The sequence below is a fragment of the Rattus norvegicus genome, chromosome 14 (assembly GCF_021556685.1).
Source record: "Rattus norvegicus strain SHRSP/BbbUtx chromosome 14, alternate assembly SHRSP_T2T, whole genome shotgun sequence".
In the NCBI taxonomy this organism is placed as follows: domain Eukaryota; kingdom Metazoa; phylum Chordata; class Mammalia; order Rodentia; family Muridae; genus Rattus; species Rattus norvegicus.
The window spans coordinates 48,791,041-48,808,019 of NC_141547.1; positions in this window are offsets into that span (position 1 = coordinate 48,791,041).

A 16,979-nucleotide genomic window follows, 5' to 3' on the forward strand; every position below is an offset into this window, starting at 1 on the left:
TTTGGTCAGCCGAATCTGAGTAACATGGTGAATTCGGTTAGTTCCCAATAGGCCGCAGTCGTAATAAGTGGACTGTTCGGGATATAGAAAAATTTTCACGAATGGAATCAAAATTTCTAGGCGAATTCAGTGAGTTCCCAATGGGACATGCTTGTATGAGTTTGCTTTTCAATATCGAGCAACATTTTAAGGAACGGAATCTAAGTATCATGGTGAATTGAATAGGTTCCCAATAGGATTCGCATGTAATAAGCTTGTTATTCAAGATAGAGCAACGTTTAAACGAACTGAAACACTGTTTCTTTGTGAATTCAGTTAGTTCCTAGTAGCCTGCTCTTGTAATCTGTGTACTTTTAAAGATTTATAAAAATTTGGTCAGCCGAATCTGAGTAACATGGTGAATTCGGTTAGTTCCCAATAGGCCGCAGTAGTAATAAGTGGACTGTTCGGGATATAGAAAAATTTTCACGAATGGAATCAAAATTTCTAGGCGAATTCAGTGAGTTCCCAATGGGACATGCTTGTATGAGTTTGCTTTTCAATATCGAGCTACATTTTAAGGAACGGAATCCAAGTATAATGGCGAATTGAGTAGGTTCCCAATAGGATTCGCATGTAATAAGCTTGTTATTCAAGATAGAGCAACGTTTTAAAGAACTGAAACACTGTTTCTTTGTGAATTCAGTTAGTTCCTAGTAGCCTGCTCTTGTAATATGTGTACTTTTCAAGATTTATAAAAATTTGGTCAGCCGAATCTTAGTAACATGGTGAATTCGGTTAGTTCCCAATAGGCCGCAGTAGTAATAAGTGGACTGTTCGGGATGTAGAAAAATTTTCACGAATGGAATCAAAATTTCTAGGCGAATTCAGTGAGTTCCCAATGGGACATGCTTGTATGAGTTTGCTTTTCAATATCGAGCAATATTTTAAGGAACGGAATCCAAGTATCATTGCGAATTGAGTAGGTTCCCAATAGGATTCGCATGTAATAAGCTTGTTATTCAAGATAGAGCAACGTTTTAACGAACTGAAACACTGTTTCTTTGTGAATTCAGTTAGTTCCTAGTAGCCTGCTCTTGTAATATGTTTACTTTTCAAGATTTATACAAATTTGGTGAGCCGAATCTGAGTAACATGGTGAATTCGGTTAATTCCCAATAGGCCGCAGTAGTAATAAGTGGACTGTTCGGGATATAGAAAAATTTTCACGAATGGAATCAAAATTTCTAGGCGAATTCAGTGAGTTCCCAATGGGACATGCTTGTATGAGTTTGCTTTTCAATAGCGAGCAACATTTTAAGGAACGGAATCTAAGTATCATGGTGAATTGAGTAGGTTCCCAATAGGATTCGCATGTAATAAGCTTGTTATTCAAGATAGAGCAACGTTTTAACGAACTGAAACACTGTTTCTTTGTGAATTCAGTTAGTTCCTAGTAGCCTGCTCTTGTAATATGTGTACTTTTAAAGATTTATACAAATTTGGTGAGCCGAATCTGAGTAACATGGTGAATTCGGTTAGTTCCCAATAGGCCGCAGTAGTAATAATTGGACTGTTCGGGATATAGAAAAATTTTCACGAATGGAATCAAAATTTCTAGGCGAATTCAGTGAGTTCCCAATGGGACATGCTTGTATGAGTTTGCTTTTCAATATCGAGCAACATTTTAAGGAACGGAATCCAAGTATCATGCTGAATTGAGTAGATTCCCAATAGGATTCGCATGTAATAAGCTTGTTATTCAAGATAGAGCAACGTTTAAACGAACTGAAACACTGTTTCTTTGTGAATTCAGTTAGTTCCTAGTAGCCTGCTCTTGTAATCTGTGTACTTTTAAAGATTTATAAAAATTTGGTCAGCCAAATCTGAGTAACATGGTGAATTCGGTTAGTTCCCAATAGGCCGCAAGAGTAATAAGTGGACTGTTCGGGATATAGAAAAATTTTCACGATTGGAATCAAAATTTCTAGGAGAATTCAGTGAGTTCCCAATGGGACATGCTTGTATGAGTTTGCTTTTCAATATCGAGCAACATTTTAAGGAACGGAATCCAAGTATCATGGCGAATTGAGTAGGTTGCCAATAGGATTCGCATGTAATAAGCTTGTTATTCAAGATAGAGCAACGTTTTAACGAACTGAAACACTGTTTCTTTGTGAATTCAGTTAGTTCCTAGTAGCCTGCTCTTGTAATATGTGTACTTTTCAAGATTTATAAAAATTTGGTCAGCCGAATCTGAGTAACATGGTGAATTCGGTTAGTTCCCTATAGGCCGCAGTAGTAATAAGTGGACTGTTCGGGATGTAGAAAAATTTTCACGAATGGAATAAAAATTTCTAGGCGAATTCAGTGAGTTCCCAATGGGACATGCTTGTATGAGTTTGCTTTTCAATATCGAGCAATATTTTAAGGAACGGAATCCAAGTATCATTGCGAATTGAGTAGGTTCCGAATAGGATTCGCATGTAATAAGCTTGTTATTCAAGATAGAGCAACGTTTTAACGAACTGAAACACTGTTTCTTTGTGAATTCAGTTAGTTCCTAGTAGCCTGCTCTTGTAATATGTGTACTTTTCAAGATTTATACAAATTTGGTGAGCCGAATCTGAGTAACATGGTGAATTCGGTTAATTCCCAATAGGCCGCAGTAGTAATAAGTGGACTGTTCGGGATGTAGAAAAATTTTCACGAATGGAATCAAAATTTCTAGGCGAATTCAGTGAGTTCCCAATGGGACATGCTTGTATGAGTTTGCTTTTCATATCGAGCAACATTTTAAGGAACGGAATCCAAGTATCATGGTGAATTGAGTAGATTCCCAATAGGATTCGCATGTAATAAGCTTGTTATTCAAGATAGAGCAACGTTTAAACGAACTGAAACACTGTTTCTTTGTGAATTCAGTTAGTTCCTAGTAGCCTGCTCTTGTAATCTGTGTACTTTTCAAGATTTATAAAAATTTGGTCAGCCGAATCTGAGTAACATGGTGAATTCGGTTAGTTCCCAATAGGCCGCAGTAGTAATAAGTGGACTGTTCGGGATATAGAAAAATTTTCACGAATGGAATCAAAATTTCTAGGCGAATTCAGTGAGTTCCCAATGGGACATGCTTGTATGAGTTTGCTTTTCAATATCGAGCAACATTTTAAGGAACGGAATCTAAGTATCATGGTGAATTGAATAGGTTCCCAATAGGATTCGCATGTAATAAGCTTGTTATTCAAGATAGAGCAACGTTTTAACGAACTGAAACACTGTTTCTTTGTGAATTCAGTTAGTTCCTAGTAGCCTGCTCTTGTAATATGTGTACTTTTCAAGATTTATAAAAATTTGGTCAGCCGAATCTGAGTAACATGGTGAATTCGGTTAGTTCCCAATAGGCCGCAGTAGTAATAAGTGGACTGTTCGGGATATAGAAAAATTTTCACGAATGGAATCAAAATTTCTAGGCGAATTCAGTGAGTTCCCAATGGGACATGCTTGTATGAGTTTGCTTTTCGATATCGAGCAACATTTTAAGGAACGGAATCCAAGTATCATGGTGAATTGAGTAGATTCCCAATAGGATTCGCATGTAATAAGCTTGTTATTCAAGATAGAGCAACGTTTAAACGAACTGAAACACTGTTTCTTTGTGAATTCAGTTAGTTCCTAGTAGCCTGCTCTTGTAATCTGTGTACTTTTAAAGATTTATAAAAATTTGGTCAGCCGAATCTGAGTAACATGGTGAATTCGGTTAGTTCCCAATAGGCCGCAGTAGTAATAAGTGGACTGTTCGGGATATAGAAAAATTTTCACGATTGGAATCAAAATTTCTAGGCGAATTCAGTGAGTTCCCAATGGGACATGCTTGTATGAGTTTGCTTTTCAATATCGAGCAACATTTTAAGGAACGGAATCCAAGTATCATGGTGAATTGAGTAGATTCCCAATAGGATTCGCATGTAATAAGCTTGTTATTCAAGATAGAGCAACGTTTAAACGAACTGAAACACTGTTTCTTTGTGAATTCAGTTAGTTCCTAGTAGCCTGCTCTTGTAATCTGTGTACTTTTAAAGATTTATAAAAATTTGGTCAGCCGAATCTGAGTAACATGGTGAATTCGGTTAGTTCCCAATAGGCTGCAGTAGTAATAAGTGGACTGTTCGGGATATAGAAAAATTTTCACGAATGGAATCAAAATTTCTAGGCGAATTCAGTGAGTTCCCAATGGGACATGCTTGTATGAGTTTGCTTTTCAATATCGAGCAACATTTTAAGGAATGGAATCCAAGTATCACGGCGAATTGCGTAGGTTCCCAATAGGATTCGCATGTAATAAGCTTGTTATTCAAGATAGAGCAACGTTTTAACGAACTGAAACACTGTTTCTTTGTGAATTCAGTTAGTTCCTAGTAGCCTGCTCTTGTAATATGTGTACTTTTCAAGATTTATAAAAATTTGGTCAGCCGAATCTGAGTAACATGGTGAATTCGGTTAGTTCCCAATAGGCCGCAGTAGTAATAAGTGGACTGTTCGGGATGTAGAAAAATTTTCACGAATGGAATCAAAATTTCTAGGCGAATTCAGTGAGTTCCCAATGGGACATGCTTGTATGAGTTTGCTTTTCAATATCGAGCAATATTTTAAGGAACGGAATCCAAGTATCATTGCGAATTGAGTAGGTTCCCAATAGGATTCGCATGTAATAGGCTTGTTATTCAAGATAGAGCATCGTTTTAACGAACTGAAACACTGTTTCTTTGTGAATTCAGTTAGTTCCTAGTAGCCTGCTCTTGTAATATGTGTACTTTTCAAGATTTATACAAATTTGGTGAGCCGAATCTGAGTTACATGGTGAATTCGGTTAATTCCCAATAGGCCGCAGTAGTAATAAGTGGACTGTTCGGGATGTAGAAAAATTTTCACGAATGGAATCAAAGTTTCTAGGCGAATTCAGTGAGTTCCCAATGGGACATGCTTGTATGAGTTTGCTTTTCATATCGAGCAACCTTTTTAGGAACGGAATCCAAGTATCATGGTGAATTGAGTAGATTCCCAATAGGATTCGCATGTAATAAGCTTGTTATTCAAGATAGAGCAACGTTTAAACGAACTGAAACACTGTTTCTTTGTGAATTCAGTTAGTTCCTAGTAGCCTGCTCTTGTAATATGTGTACTTTTAAAGATTTATAAAAATTTGGTCAGCCGAATCTGAGTAACATGGTGAATTCGGTTAGTTCCCAATAGGCCGCAGTAGTAATAAGTGGACTGTTCGGGATGTAGAAAAATTTTCACGAATGGAATCAAAATTTCTAGACGAATTCAGTGAGTTCCCAATGGGACATGCTTGTATGAGTTTGCTTTTCAATATCGAGCAATATTTTAGGGAACGGAATCCAAGTATCATTGCGAATTGAGTAGGTTCCCAATAGGATTCGCATGTAATAAGCTTGTTATTCAAGATAGAGCAACGTTTTAACGAACTGAAACACTGTTTCTTTGTGAATTCAGTTAGTTCCTAGTAGCCTGCTCTTGTAATATTGTACTTTTCAAGATTTATACAAATTTGGTGAGCCGAATCTGAGTAACATGGTGAATTCGGTTAATTCCCAATAGGCCGCAGTAGTAATAAGTGGACTGTTCGGGATATAGAAAAATTTTCACGAATGGAATCAAAATTTCTAGGCGAATTCAGTGAGTTCCCAATGGGACATGCTTGTATGAGTTTGCTTTTCAATATCGAGCAACATTTTAAGGAACGGAATCTAAGTATCATGGTGAATTGAATAGGTTCCCAATAGGATTCGCATGTAATAAGCTTGTTATTCAAGATAGAGCAACGTTTTAACGAACTGAAACACTGTTTCTTTGTGAATTCAGTTAGTTCCTAGTAGCCTGCTCTTGTAATCTGTGTACTTTTAAAGATTTATAAAAATTTGGTCAGCCGAATCTGAGTAACATGGTGAATTCGGTTAGTTCCCAATAGGCCGCAGTAGTAATAAGTGGACTGTTCGGCATATAGAAAAATTTTCACGATTGGAATCAAAATTTCTAGGCGAATTCAGTGAGTTCCCAATGGGACATGCTTGTATGAGTTTGCTTTTCAATATCGAGCAACATTTTAAGGAATGGAATCCAAGTATCATGGCGAATTGAGTAGGTTCCCAATAGGATTCGCATGTAATAAGCTTGTTATTCAAGATAGAGCAACGTTTTAACGAACTGAAACACTGTTTCTTTGTGAATTCAGTTAGTTCCTAGTAGCCTGCTCTTGTAATATGTGTACTTTTCAAGATTTATAAAAATTTGGTCAGCCGAATCTGAGTAACATGGTGAATTCGGTTAGTTCCCAATAGGCCGCAGTAGTAATAAGTGGACTGTTCGGGATGTAGAAAAATTTTCACGAATGGAATCAAAATTTCTAGGCGAATTCAGTGAGTTCCCAATGGGACATGCTTGTATGAGTTTGCTTTTCAATATCGAGCAATATTTTAAGGAACGGAATCCAAGTATCATTGCGAATTGAGTAGGTTCCCAATAGGATTCGCATGTAATAGGCTTGTTATTCAAGATAGAGCATCGTTTTAACGAACTGAAACACTGTTTCTTTGTGAATTCAGTTAGTTCCTAGTAGCCTGCTCTTGTAATATGTGTACTTTTCAAGATTTATACAAATTTGGTGAGCCGAATCTGAGTTACATGGTGAATTCGGTTAATTCCCAATAGGCCGCAGTAGTAATAAGTGGACTGTTCGGGATGTAGAAAAATTTTCACGAATGGAATCAAAGTTTCTAGGCGAATTCAGTGAGTTCCCAATGGGACATGCTTGTATGAGTTTGCTTTTCATATCGAGCAACCTTTTTAGGAACGGAATCCAAGTATCATGGTGAATTGAGTAGATTCCCAATAGGATTCGCATGTAATAAGCTTGTTATTCAAGATAGAGCAAGGTTTAAACGAACTGAAACACTGTTTCTTTGTGAATTCAGTTAGTTCCTAGTAGCCTGCTCTTGTAATCTGTGTACTTTTAAAGATTTATAAAAATTTGGTCAGCCGAATCTGAGTAACATGGTGAATTCGGTTAGTTCCCAATAGGCCGCAGTAGTAATAAGTGGACTGTTCGGGATATAGAAAAATTTTCACGATTTGAATCAAAATTTCTAGGCGAATTCAGTGAGTTCCCAATGGGACATGCTTGTATGAGTTTGCTTTTCAATATCGAGCAATATTTTAGGGAACGGAATCCAAGTATCATGGCGAATTGTGGAGGTTCCGAATAGGATTCGCATGTAATAAGCTTGTTATTCAAGATAGAGCAACGTTTTAACGAACTGAAACACTGTTTCTTTGTGAATTCAGTTAGTTCCTAGTAGCCTGCTCTTGTAATATGTGTACTTTTCAAGATTTATACAAATTTGGTGAGCCGAATCTGAGTAACATGGTGAATTCGGTTAATTCCCAATAGGCCGCAGTAGTAATAAGTGGACTGTTCGGGATATAGAAAAATTTTCACGAATGGAATCAAAATTTCTAGGCGAATTCAGTGAGTTCCCAATGGGACATGCTTGTATGAGTTTGCTTTTCAATATCGAGCAACATTTTAAGGAACGGAATCTAAGTATCATGGTGAATTGAATAGGTTCCCAATAGGATTCGCATGTAATAAGCTTGTTATTCAATATAGAGCAACGTTTTAACGAACTGAAACACTGTTTCTTTGTGAATTCAGTTAGTTCCTAGTAGCCTGCTCTTGTAATATGTGTACTTTTAAAGATTTATAAAAATTTGGTCAGCCGAATCTGAGTAACATGGTGAATTCGGTTAGTTCCCAATAGGCCGCAGTAGTAATAAGTGGACTGTTCGAGATATAGAAAAATTTTCACGAATGGAATCAAAATTTCTAGGCGAATTCAGTGAGTTCCCAATGGGACATGCTTGTATGAGTTTGCTTTTCAATATCGAGCAACATTTTAAGGAACAGAATCCAAGTATCATGGTGAATTGAGTAGATTCCCAATAGGATTTGCATGTAATAAGCTTGTTATTCAAGATAGAGCAACGTTTAAACGAACTGAAACACTGTTTCTTTGTGAATTCAGTTAGTTCCTAGTAGCCTGCTCTTGTAATCTGTGTACTTTTAAAGATTTATAAAAATTTGGTCAGCCGAATCTGAGTAACATGGTGAATTCGCTTAGTTCCCAATAGGCCGCAGTAGTAATAAGTGGACTGTTCGGGATATAGAAAAGTTTTCACGATTGGAATCAAAATTTCTAGGCGAATTCAGTGAGTTCCCAATGGGACATGCTTGTATGAGTTTGATTTTCAATATCGAGCAACATTTTAAGGAACGGAATCCAAGTATCATGGCGAATTGAGTAGGTTCCCAATAGGATTCGCATGTAATAAGGTTGTTATTCAAGATAGAGCAACGTTTTAACGAACTGAAACACTGTTTCTTTGTGAATTCAGTTAGTTCCTCGTAGCCTGCTCTTGTAATATGTGTACTTTTCAAGATTTATAAAAATTTGGTCAGCCGAATCTGAGTAACATGGTGAATTCGGTTAGTTCCCAATAGGCCGCAGTAGTAATAAGTGGAATGTTCGGGATGTAGAAAAATTTTCACGAATGGAATCAAAATTTCTAGGCGAATTCAGTGAGTTCCCAATGGGACATGCTTGTATGAGTTTGCTTTTCAATATCGAGCAACATTTTAAGGAACGGAATCTAAGTATCATGGTGAATTGAATAGGTTCCCAATAGGATTCGCATGTAATAGGCTTGTTATTCAAGATAGAGCATCGTTTTAACGAACTGAAACACTGTTTCTTTGTGAATTCAGTTAGTTCCTAGTAGCCTGCTCTTGTAATATGTGTACTTTTCAAGATTTATACAAATTTGGTGAGCCGAATCTGAGTTACATGGTGAATTCGGTTAATTCCCAATAGGCCGCAGTAGTAATAAGTGGACTGTTCGGGATGTAGAAAAATTTTCACGAATGGAATCAAAGTTTCTAGGCGAATTCAGTGAGTTCCCAATGGGACATGCTTGTATGAGTTTGCTTTTCATATCGAGCAACCTTTTTAGGAACGGAATCCAAGTATCATGGTGAATTGAGTAGATTCCCAATAGGATTCGCATGTAATAAGCTTGTTATTCAAGATAGAGCAACGTTTTAACGAACTGAAACACTGTTTCTTTGTGAATTCAGTTAGTTCCTAGTAGCCTGCTCTTGTAATATGTGTACTTTTAAAGATTTATAAAAATTTGGTCAGCCGAATCTGAGTAACATGGTGAATTCGGTTAGTTCCCAATAGGCCGCAGTAGTAATAAGTGGACTGTTCGGGATATAGAAAAATTTTCACGATTGGAATCAAAATTTCTAGGCGAATTCAGTGAGTTCCCAATGGGACATGCTTGTATGAGTTTGCTTTTCAATATCGAGCAACATTTTAAGGAACGGAATCCATGTATCATGGCGAATTGAGTAGGTTCCCAATAGGATTCGCATGTAATAAGCTTGTTATTCAAGATAGAGCAACGTTTTAACGAACTGAAACACTGTTTCTTTGTGAATTCAGTTAGTTCCTAGTAGCCTACTCTTGTAATATGTGTACTTTTCAAGATTTATAAAAATTTGGTCAGCCGAATCTGAGTAACATGGTGAATTCGGTTAGTTCCCAATAGGCCGCAGTAGTAATAAGTGGACTGTTCGGGATGTAGAAAAATTTTCACGAATGGAATCAAAATTTCTAGGCGAATTCAGTGAGTTCCCAATGGGACATGCTTGTATGAGTTTGCTTTTCAATATCGAGCAATATTTTAAGGAACGGAATCCAAGTATCATTGCGAATTGAGTAGGTTCCCAATAGGATTCGCATGTAATAGGCTTGTTATTCAAGATAGAGCATCGTTTTAACGAACTGAAACACTGTTTCTTTGTGAATTCAGTTAGTTCCTAGTAGCCTGCTCTTGTAATATGTGTACTTTTCAAGATTTATACAAATTTGGTGAGCCGAATCTGAGTTACATGGTGAATTCGGTTAATTCCCAATAGGCCGCAGTAGTAATAAGTGGACTGTTCGGGATGTAGAAAAATTTTCACGAATGGAATCAAAGTTTCTAGGCGAATTCAGTGAGTTCCCAATGGGACATGCTTGTATGAGTTTGCTTTTCATATCGAGCAACCTTTTTAGGAACGGAATCCAAGTATCATGGTGAATTGAGTAGATTCCCAATAGGATTCGCATGTAATAAGCTTGTTATTCAAGATAGAGCAAGGTTTAAACGAACTGAAACACTGTTTCTTTGTGAATTCAATTAGTTCCTAGTAGCCTGCTCTTGTAATCTGTGTACTTTTAAAGATTTATAAAAATTTGGTCAGCCGAATCTGAGTAACATGGTGAATTCGGTTAGTTCCCAATAGGCCGCAGTAGTAATAAGTGGACTGTTCGGGATATAGAAAAATTTTCACGATTTGAATCAAAATTTCTAGGCGAATTCAGTGAGTTCCCAATGGGACATGCTTGTATGAGTTTGCTTTTCAATATCGAGCAATATTTTAGGGAACGGAATCCAAGTATCATGGCGAATTGTGGAGGTTCCGAATAGGATTCGCATGTAATAAGCTTGTTATTCAAGATAGAGCAACGTTTTAACGAACTGAAACACTGTTTCTTTGTGAATTCAGTTAGTTCCTAGTAGCCTGCTCTTGTAATATGTGTACTTTTCAAGATTTATACAAATTTGGTGAGCCGAATCTGAGTAACATGGTGAATTCGGTTAATTCCCAATAGGCCGCAGTAGTAATAAGTGGACTGTTCGGGATATAGAAAAATTTTCACGAATGGAATCAAAATTTCTAGGCGAATTCAGTGAGTTCCCAATGGGACATGCTTGTATGAGTTTGCTTTTCAATATCGAGCAACATTTTAAGGAACGGAATCTAAGTATCATGGTGAATTGAATAGGTTCCCAATAGGATTCGCATGTAATAAGCTTGTTATTCAAGATAGAGCAACGTTTTAACGAACTGAAACACTGTTTCTTTGTGAATTCAGTTAGTTCCTAGTAGCCTGCTCTTGTAATATGTGTACTTTTAAAGATTTATAAAAATTTGGTCAGCCGAATCTGAGTAACATGGTGAATTCGGTTAGTTCCCAATAGGCCGCAGTAGTAATAAGTGGACTGTTCGAGATATAGAAAAATTTTCACGAATGGAATCAAAATTTCTAGGCGAATTCAGTGAGTTCCCAATGGGACATGCTTGTATGAGTTTGCTTTTCAATATCGAGCAACATTTTAAGGAACAGAATCCAAGTATCATGGTGAATTGAGTAGATTCCCAATAGGATTTGCATGTAATAAGCTTGTTATTCAAGATAGAGCAACGTTTAAACGAACTGAAACACTGTTTCTTTGTGAATTCAGTTAGTTCCTAGTAGCCTGCTCTTGTAATCTGTGTACTTTTAAAGATTTATAAAAATTTGGTCAGCCGAATCTGAGTAACATGGTGAATTCGCTTAGTTCCCAATAGGCCGCAGTAGTAATAAGTGGACTGTTCGGGATATAGAAAAGTTTTCACGATTGGAATCAAAATTTCTAGGCGAATTCAGTGAGTTCCCAATGGGACATGCTTGTATGAGTTTGATTTTCAATATCGAGCAACATTTTAAGGAACGGAATCCAAGTATCATGGCGAATTGAGTAGGTTCCCAATAGGATTCGCATGTAATAAGGTTGTTATTCAAGATAGAGCAACGTTTTAACGAACTGAAACACTGTTTCTTTGTGAATTCAGTTAGTTCCTCGTAGCCTGCTCTTGTAATATGTGTACTTTTCAAGATTTATAAAAATTTGGTCAGCCGAATCTGAGTAACATGGTGAATTCGGTTAGTTCCCAATAGGCCGCAGTAGTAATAAGTGGAATGTTCGGGATGTAGAAAAATTTTCACGAATGGAATCAAAATTTCTAGGCGAATTCAGTGAGTTCCCAATGGGACATGCTTGTATGAGTTTGCTTTTCAATATCGAGCAACATTTTAAGGAACGGAATCTAAGTATCATGGTGAATTGAATAGGTTCCCAATAGGATTCGCATGTAATAGGCTTGTTATTCAAGATAGAGCATCGTTTTAACGAACTGAAACACTGTTTCTTTGTGAATTCAGTTAGTTCCTAGTAGCCTGCTCTTGTAATATGTGTACTTTTCAAGATTTATACAAATTTGGTGAGCCGAATCTGAGTTACATGGTGAATTCGGTTAATTCCCAATAGGCCGCAGTAGTAATAAGTGGACTGTTCGGGATGTAGAAAAATTTTCACGAATGGAATCAAAGTTTCTAGGCGAATTCAGTGAGTTCCCAATGGGACATGCTTGTATGAGTTTGCTTTTCATATCGAGCAACCTTTTTAGGAACGGAATCCAAGTATCATGTTGAATTGAGTAGATTCCCAATAGGATTCGCATGTAATAAGCTTGTTATTCAAGATAGAGCAACGTTTTAACGAACTGAAACACTGTTTCTTTGTGAATTCAGTTAGTTCCTAGTAGCCTGCTCTTGTAATATGTGTACTTTTAAAGATTTATAAAAATTTGGTCAGCCGAATCTGAGTAACATGGTGAATTCGGTTAGTTCCCAATAGGCCGCAGTAGTAATAAGTGGACTGTTCGGGATATAGAAAAATTTTCACGATTGGAATCAAAATTTCTAGGCGAATTCAGTGAGTTCCCAATGGGACATGCTTGTATGAGTTTGCTTTTCAATATCGAGCAACATTTTAAGGAACGGAATCCATGTATCATGGCGAATTGAGTAGGTTCCCAATAGGATTCGCATGTAATAAGCTTGTTATTCAAGATAGAGCAACATTTTAACGAACTGAAACACTGTTTCTTTGTGAATTCAGTTAGTTCCTAGTAGCCTACTCTTGTAATATGTGTACTTTTCAAGATTTATAAAAATTTGGTCAGCCGAATCTGAGTAACATGGTGAATTCGGTTAGTTCCCAATAGGCCGCAGTAGTAATAAGTGGACTGTTCGGGATGTAGAAAAATTTTCACGAATGGAATCAAAATTTCTAGACGAATTCAGTGAGTTCCCAATGGGACATGCTTGTATGAGTTTGCTTTTCAATATCGAGCAATATTTTAGGGAACGGAATCCAAGTATCATTGCGAATTGAGTAGGTTCCGAATAGGATTCGCATGTAATAAGCTTGTTATTCAAGATAGAGCAACGTTTTAACGAACTGAAACACTGTTTCTTTGTGAATTCAGTTAGTTCCTAGTAGCCTGCTCTTGTAATATGTGTACTTTTCAAGATTTATACAAATATGGTGAGCCGAATCTGAGTAACATGGTGAATTCGGTTAATTCCCAATAGGCCGCAGTAGTAATAAGTGGACTGTTCGGGATATAGAAAAATTTTCACGAATGGAATCAAAATTTCTAGGCGAATTCAGTGAGTTCCCAATGGGACATGCTTGTATGAGTTTGCTTTTCAATATCGAGCAACATTTTAAGGGACGGAATCTAAGTATCATGGTGAATTGAATAGGTTCCCAATAGGATTCGCATGTAATAAGCTTGTTATTCAAGATAGAGCAACGTTTTAACGAACTGAAACACTGTTTCTTTGTGAATTCAGTTAGTTCCTAGTAGCCTGCTCTTGTAATATGTGTACTTTTAAAGATTTATAAAAATTTGGTCAGCCGAATCTGAGTAACATGGTGAATTCGGTTAGTTCCCAATAGGCCGCAGTAGTAATAAGTGGACTGTTCGGGATATAGAAAAGTTTTCACGATTGGAATCAAAATTTCTAGGCGAATTCAGTGAGTTCCCAATGGGACATGCTTGTATGAGTTTGCTTTTCAATATCGAGCAACATTTTAAGGAACGGAATCCAAGTATCATGGCGAATTGAGTAGGTTCCCAATAGGATTCGCATGTAATAAGGTTGTTATTCAAGATAGAGCAACGTTTTAACGAACTGAAACACTGTTTCTTTGTGAATTCAGTTAGTTCCTAGTAGCCTGCTCTTGTAATATGTGTACTTTTCAAGATTTATAAAAATTTGGTCAGCCGAATCTGAGTAACATGGTGAATTCGGTTAGTTCCCAATAGGCCGCAGTAGTAATAAGTGGACTGTTCGGGATTAGAAAAATTTTCACGAATGGAATCAAAATTTCTAGGCGAATTCAGTGAGTTCCCAATGGGACATGCTTGTATGAGTTTGCTTTTCAATATCGAGCAATATTTTAAGGAACGGAATCCAAGTATCATTGCGAATTGAGTAGGTTCCCAATAGGATTCGCATGTAATAAGCTTGTTATTCAAGATAGAGCAACGTTTTAACGAACTGAAACACTGTTTCTTTGTGAATTCAGTTAGTTCCTAGTAGCCTGCTCTTGTAATATTGTACTTTTCAAGATTTATACAAATTTGGTGAGCCGAATCTGAGTAACATGGTGAATTCGGTTAATTCCCAATAGGCCGCAGTAGTAGTAAGTGGACTCTTCGGGATATAGAAAAATTTTCACGAATGGAATCAAAATTTCTAGGCGAATTCAGTGAGTTCCCAATGGGACATGCTTGTATGAGTTTGCTTTTCAATATCGAGCAACATTTTAAGGAACGGAATCTAAGTATCATGGTGAATTGAATAGGTTCCCAATAGGATTCGCATGTAATAAGCTTGTTATTCAAGATAGAGCAACGTTTTAACGAACTGAAACACTGTTTCTTTGTGAATTCAGTTAGTTCCTAGTAGCCTGCTCTTGTAATCTGTGTACTTTTAAAGATTTATAAAAATTTGGTCAGCCGAATCTGAGTAACATGGTGAATTCGGTTAGTTCCCAATAGGCCGCAGTAGTAATAAGTGGACTGTTCGGGATATAGAAAAGTTTTCACGATTGGAATCAAAATTTCTAGGCGAATTCAGTGAGTTCCCAATGGGACATGCTTGTATGAGTTTGCTTTTCAATATCGAGCAACATTTTAAGGAACGGAATCCAAGTATCATGGCGAATTGAGTAGGTTCCCAATAGGATTCGCATGTAATAAGGTTGTTATTCAAGATAGAGCAACGTTTTAACGAACTGAAACACTGTTTCTTTGTGAATTCAGTTAGTTCCTAGTAGCCTGCTCTTGTAATATGTGTACTTTTCAAGATTTATAAAAATTTGGTCAGCCGAATCTGAGTAACATGGTGAATTCGGTTAGTTCCCAATAGGCCGCAGTAGTAATAAGTGGACTGTTCGGGATTAGAAAAATTTTCACGAATGGAATCAAAATTTCTAGGCGAATTCAGTGAGTTCCCAATGGGACATGCTTGTATGAGTTTGCTTTTCAATATCGAGCAATATTTTAAGGAACGGAATCCAAGTATCATTGCGAATTGAGTAGGTTCCCAATAGGATTCGCATGTAATAAGCTTGTTATTCAAGATAGAGCAACGTTTTAACGAACTGAAACACTGTTTCTTTGTGAATTCAGTTAGTTCCTAGTAGCCTGCTCTTGTAATATTGTACTTTTCAAGATTTATACAAATTTGGTGAGCCGAATCTGAGTAACATGGTGAATTCGGTTAATTCCCAATAGGCCGCAGTAGTAGTAAGTGGACTGTTCGGGATATAGAAAAATTTTCACGAATGGAATCAAAATTTCTAGGCGAATTCAGTGAGTTCCCAATGGGACATGCTTGTATGAGTTTGCTTTTCAATATCGAGCAACATTTTAAGGAACGGAATCTAAGTATCATGGTGAATTGAATAGGTTCCCAATAGGATTCGCATGTAATAAGCTTGTTATTCAAGATAGAGCAACGTTTTAACGAACTGAAACACTGTTTCTTTGTGAATTCAGTTAGTTCCTAGTAGCCTGCTCTTGTAATCTGTGTACTTTTAAAGATTTATAAAAATTTGGTCAGCCGAATCTGAGTAACATGGTGAATTCGGTTAGTTCCCAATAGGCCGCAGTAGTAATAAGTGGACTGTTCGGCATATAGAAAAATTTTCACGATTGGAATCAAAATTTCTAGGCGAATTCAGTGAGTTCCCAATGGGACATGCTTGTATGAGTTTGCTTTTCAATATCGAGCAACATTTTAAGGAATGGAATCCAAGTATCATGGCGAATTGAGTAGGTTCCCAATAGGATTCGCATGTAATAAGCTTGTTATTCAAGATAGAGCAACGTTTGAACGAACTGAAACACTGTTTCTTTGTGAATTCAGTTAGTTCCTAGTAGCCTGCTCTTGTAATATGTGTACTTTTCAAGATGTATAAAAATTTGGTCAGCCGAATCTGAGTAACATGGTGAATTCGGTTAGTTCCCAATAGGCCGCAGTAGTAATAAGTGGACTGTTCGGGATGTAGAAAAATTTTCACGAATGGAATCAAAATTTCTAGGCGAATTCAGTGAGTTCCCAATGGGACATGCTTGTATGAGTTTGCTTTTCAATATCGAGCAATATTTTAAGGAACGGAATCCAAGTATCATTGCGAATTGAGTAGGTTCCCAATAGGATTCCCATGTAATAGGCTTGTTATTCAAGATAGAGCATCGTTTTAACGAACTGAAACACTGTTTCTTTGTGAATTCAGTTAGTTCCTAGTAGCCTGCTCTTGTAATATGTGTACTTTTCAAGATTTATACAAATTTGGTGAGCCGAATCTGAGTTACATGGTGAATTCGGTTAATTCCCAATAGGCCGCAGTAGTAATAAGTGGACTGTTCGGGATGTAGAAAAATTTTCACGAATGGAATCAAAGTTTCTAGGCGAATTCAGTGAGTTCCCAATGGGACATGCTTGTATGAGTTTGCTTTTCATATCGAGCAACCTTTTTAGGAACGGAATCCAAGTATCATGGTGAATTGAGTAGATTCCCAATAGGATTCGCATGTAATAAGCTTGTTATTCAAGATAGAGCAACGTTTAAACGAACTGAAACACTGTTTCTTTGTGAATTCAGTTAGTTCCTAGTAGCCTGCTCTTGTA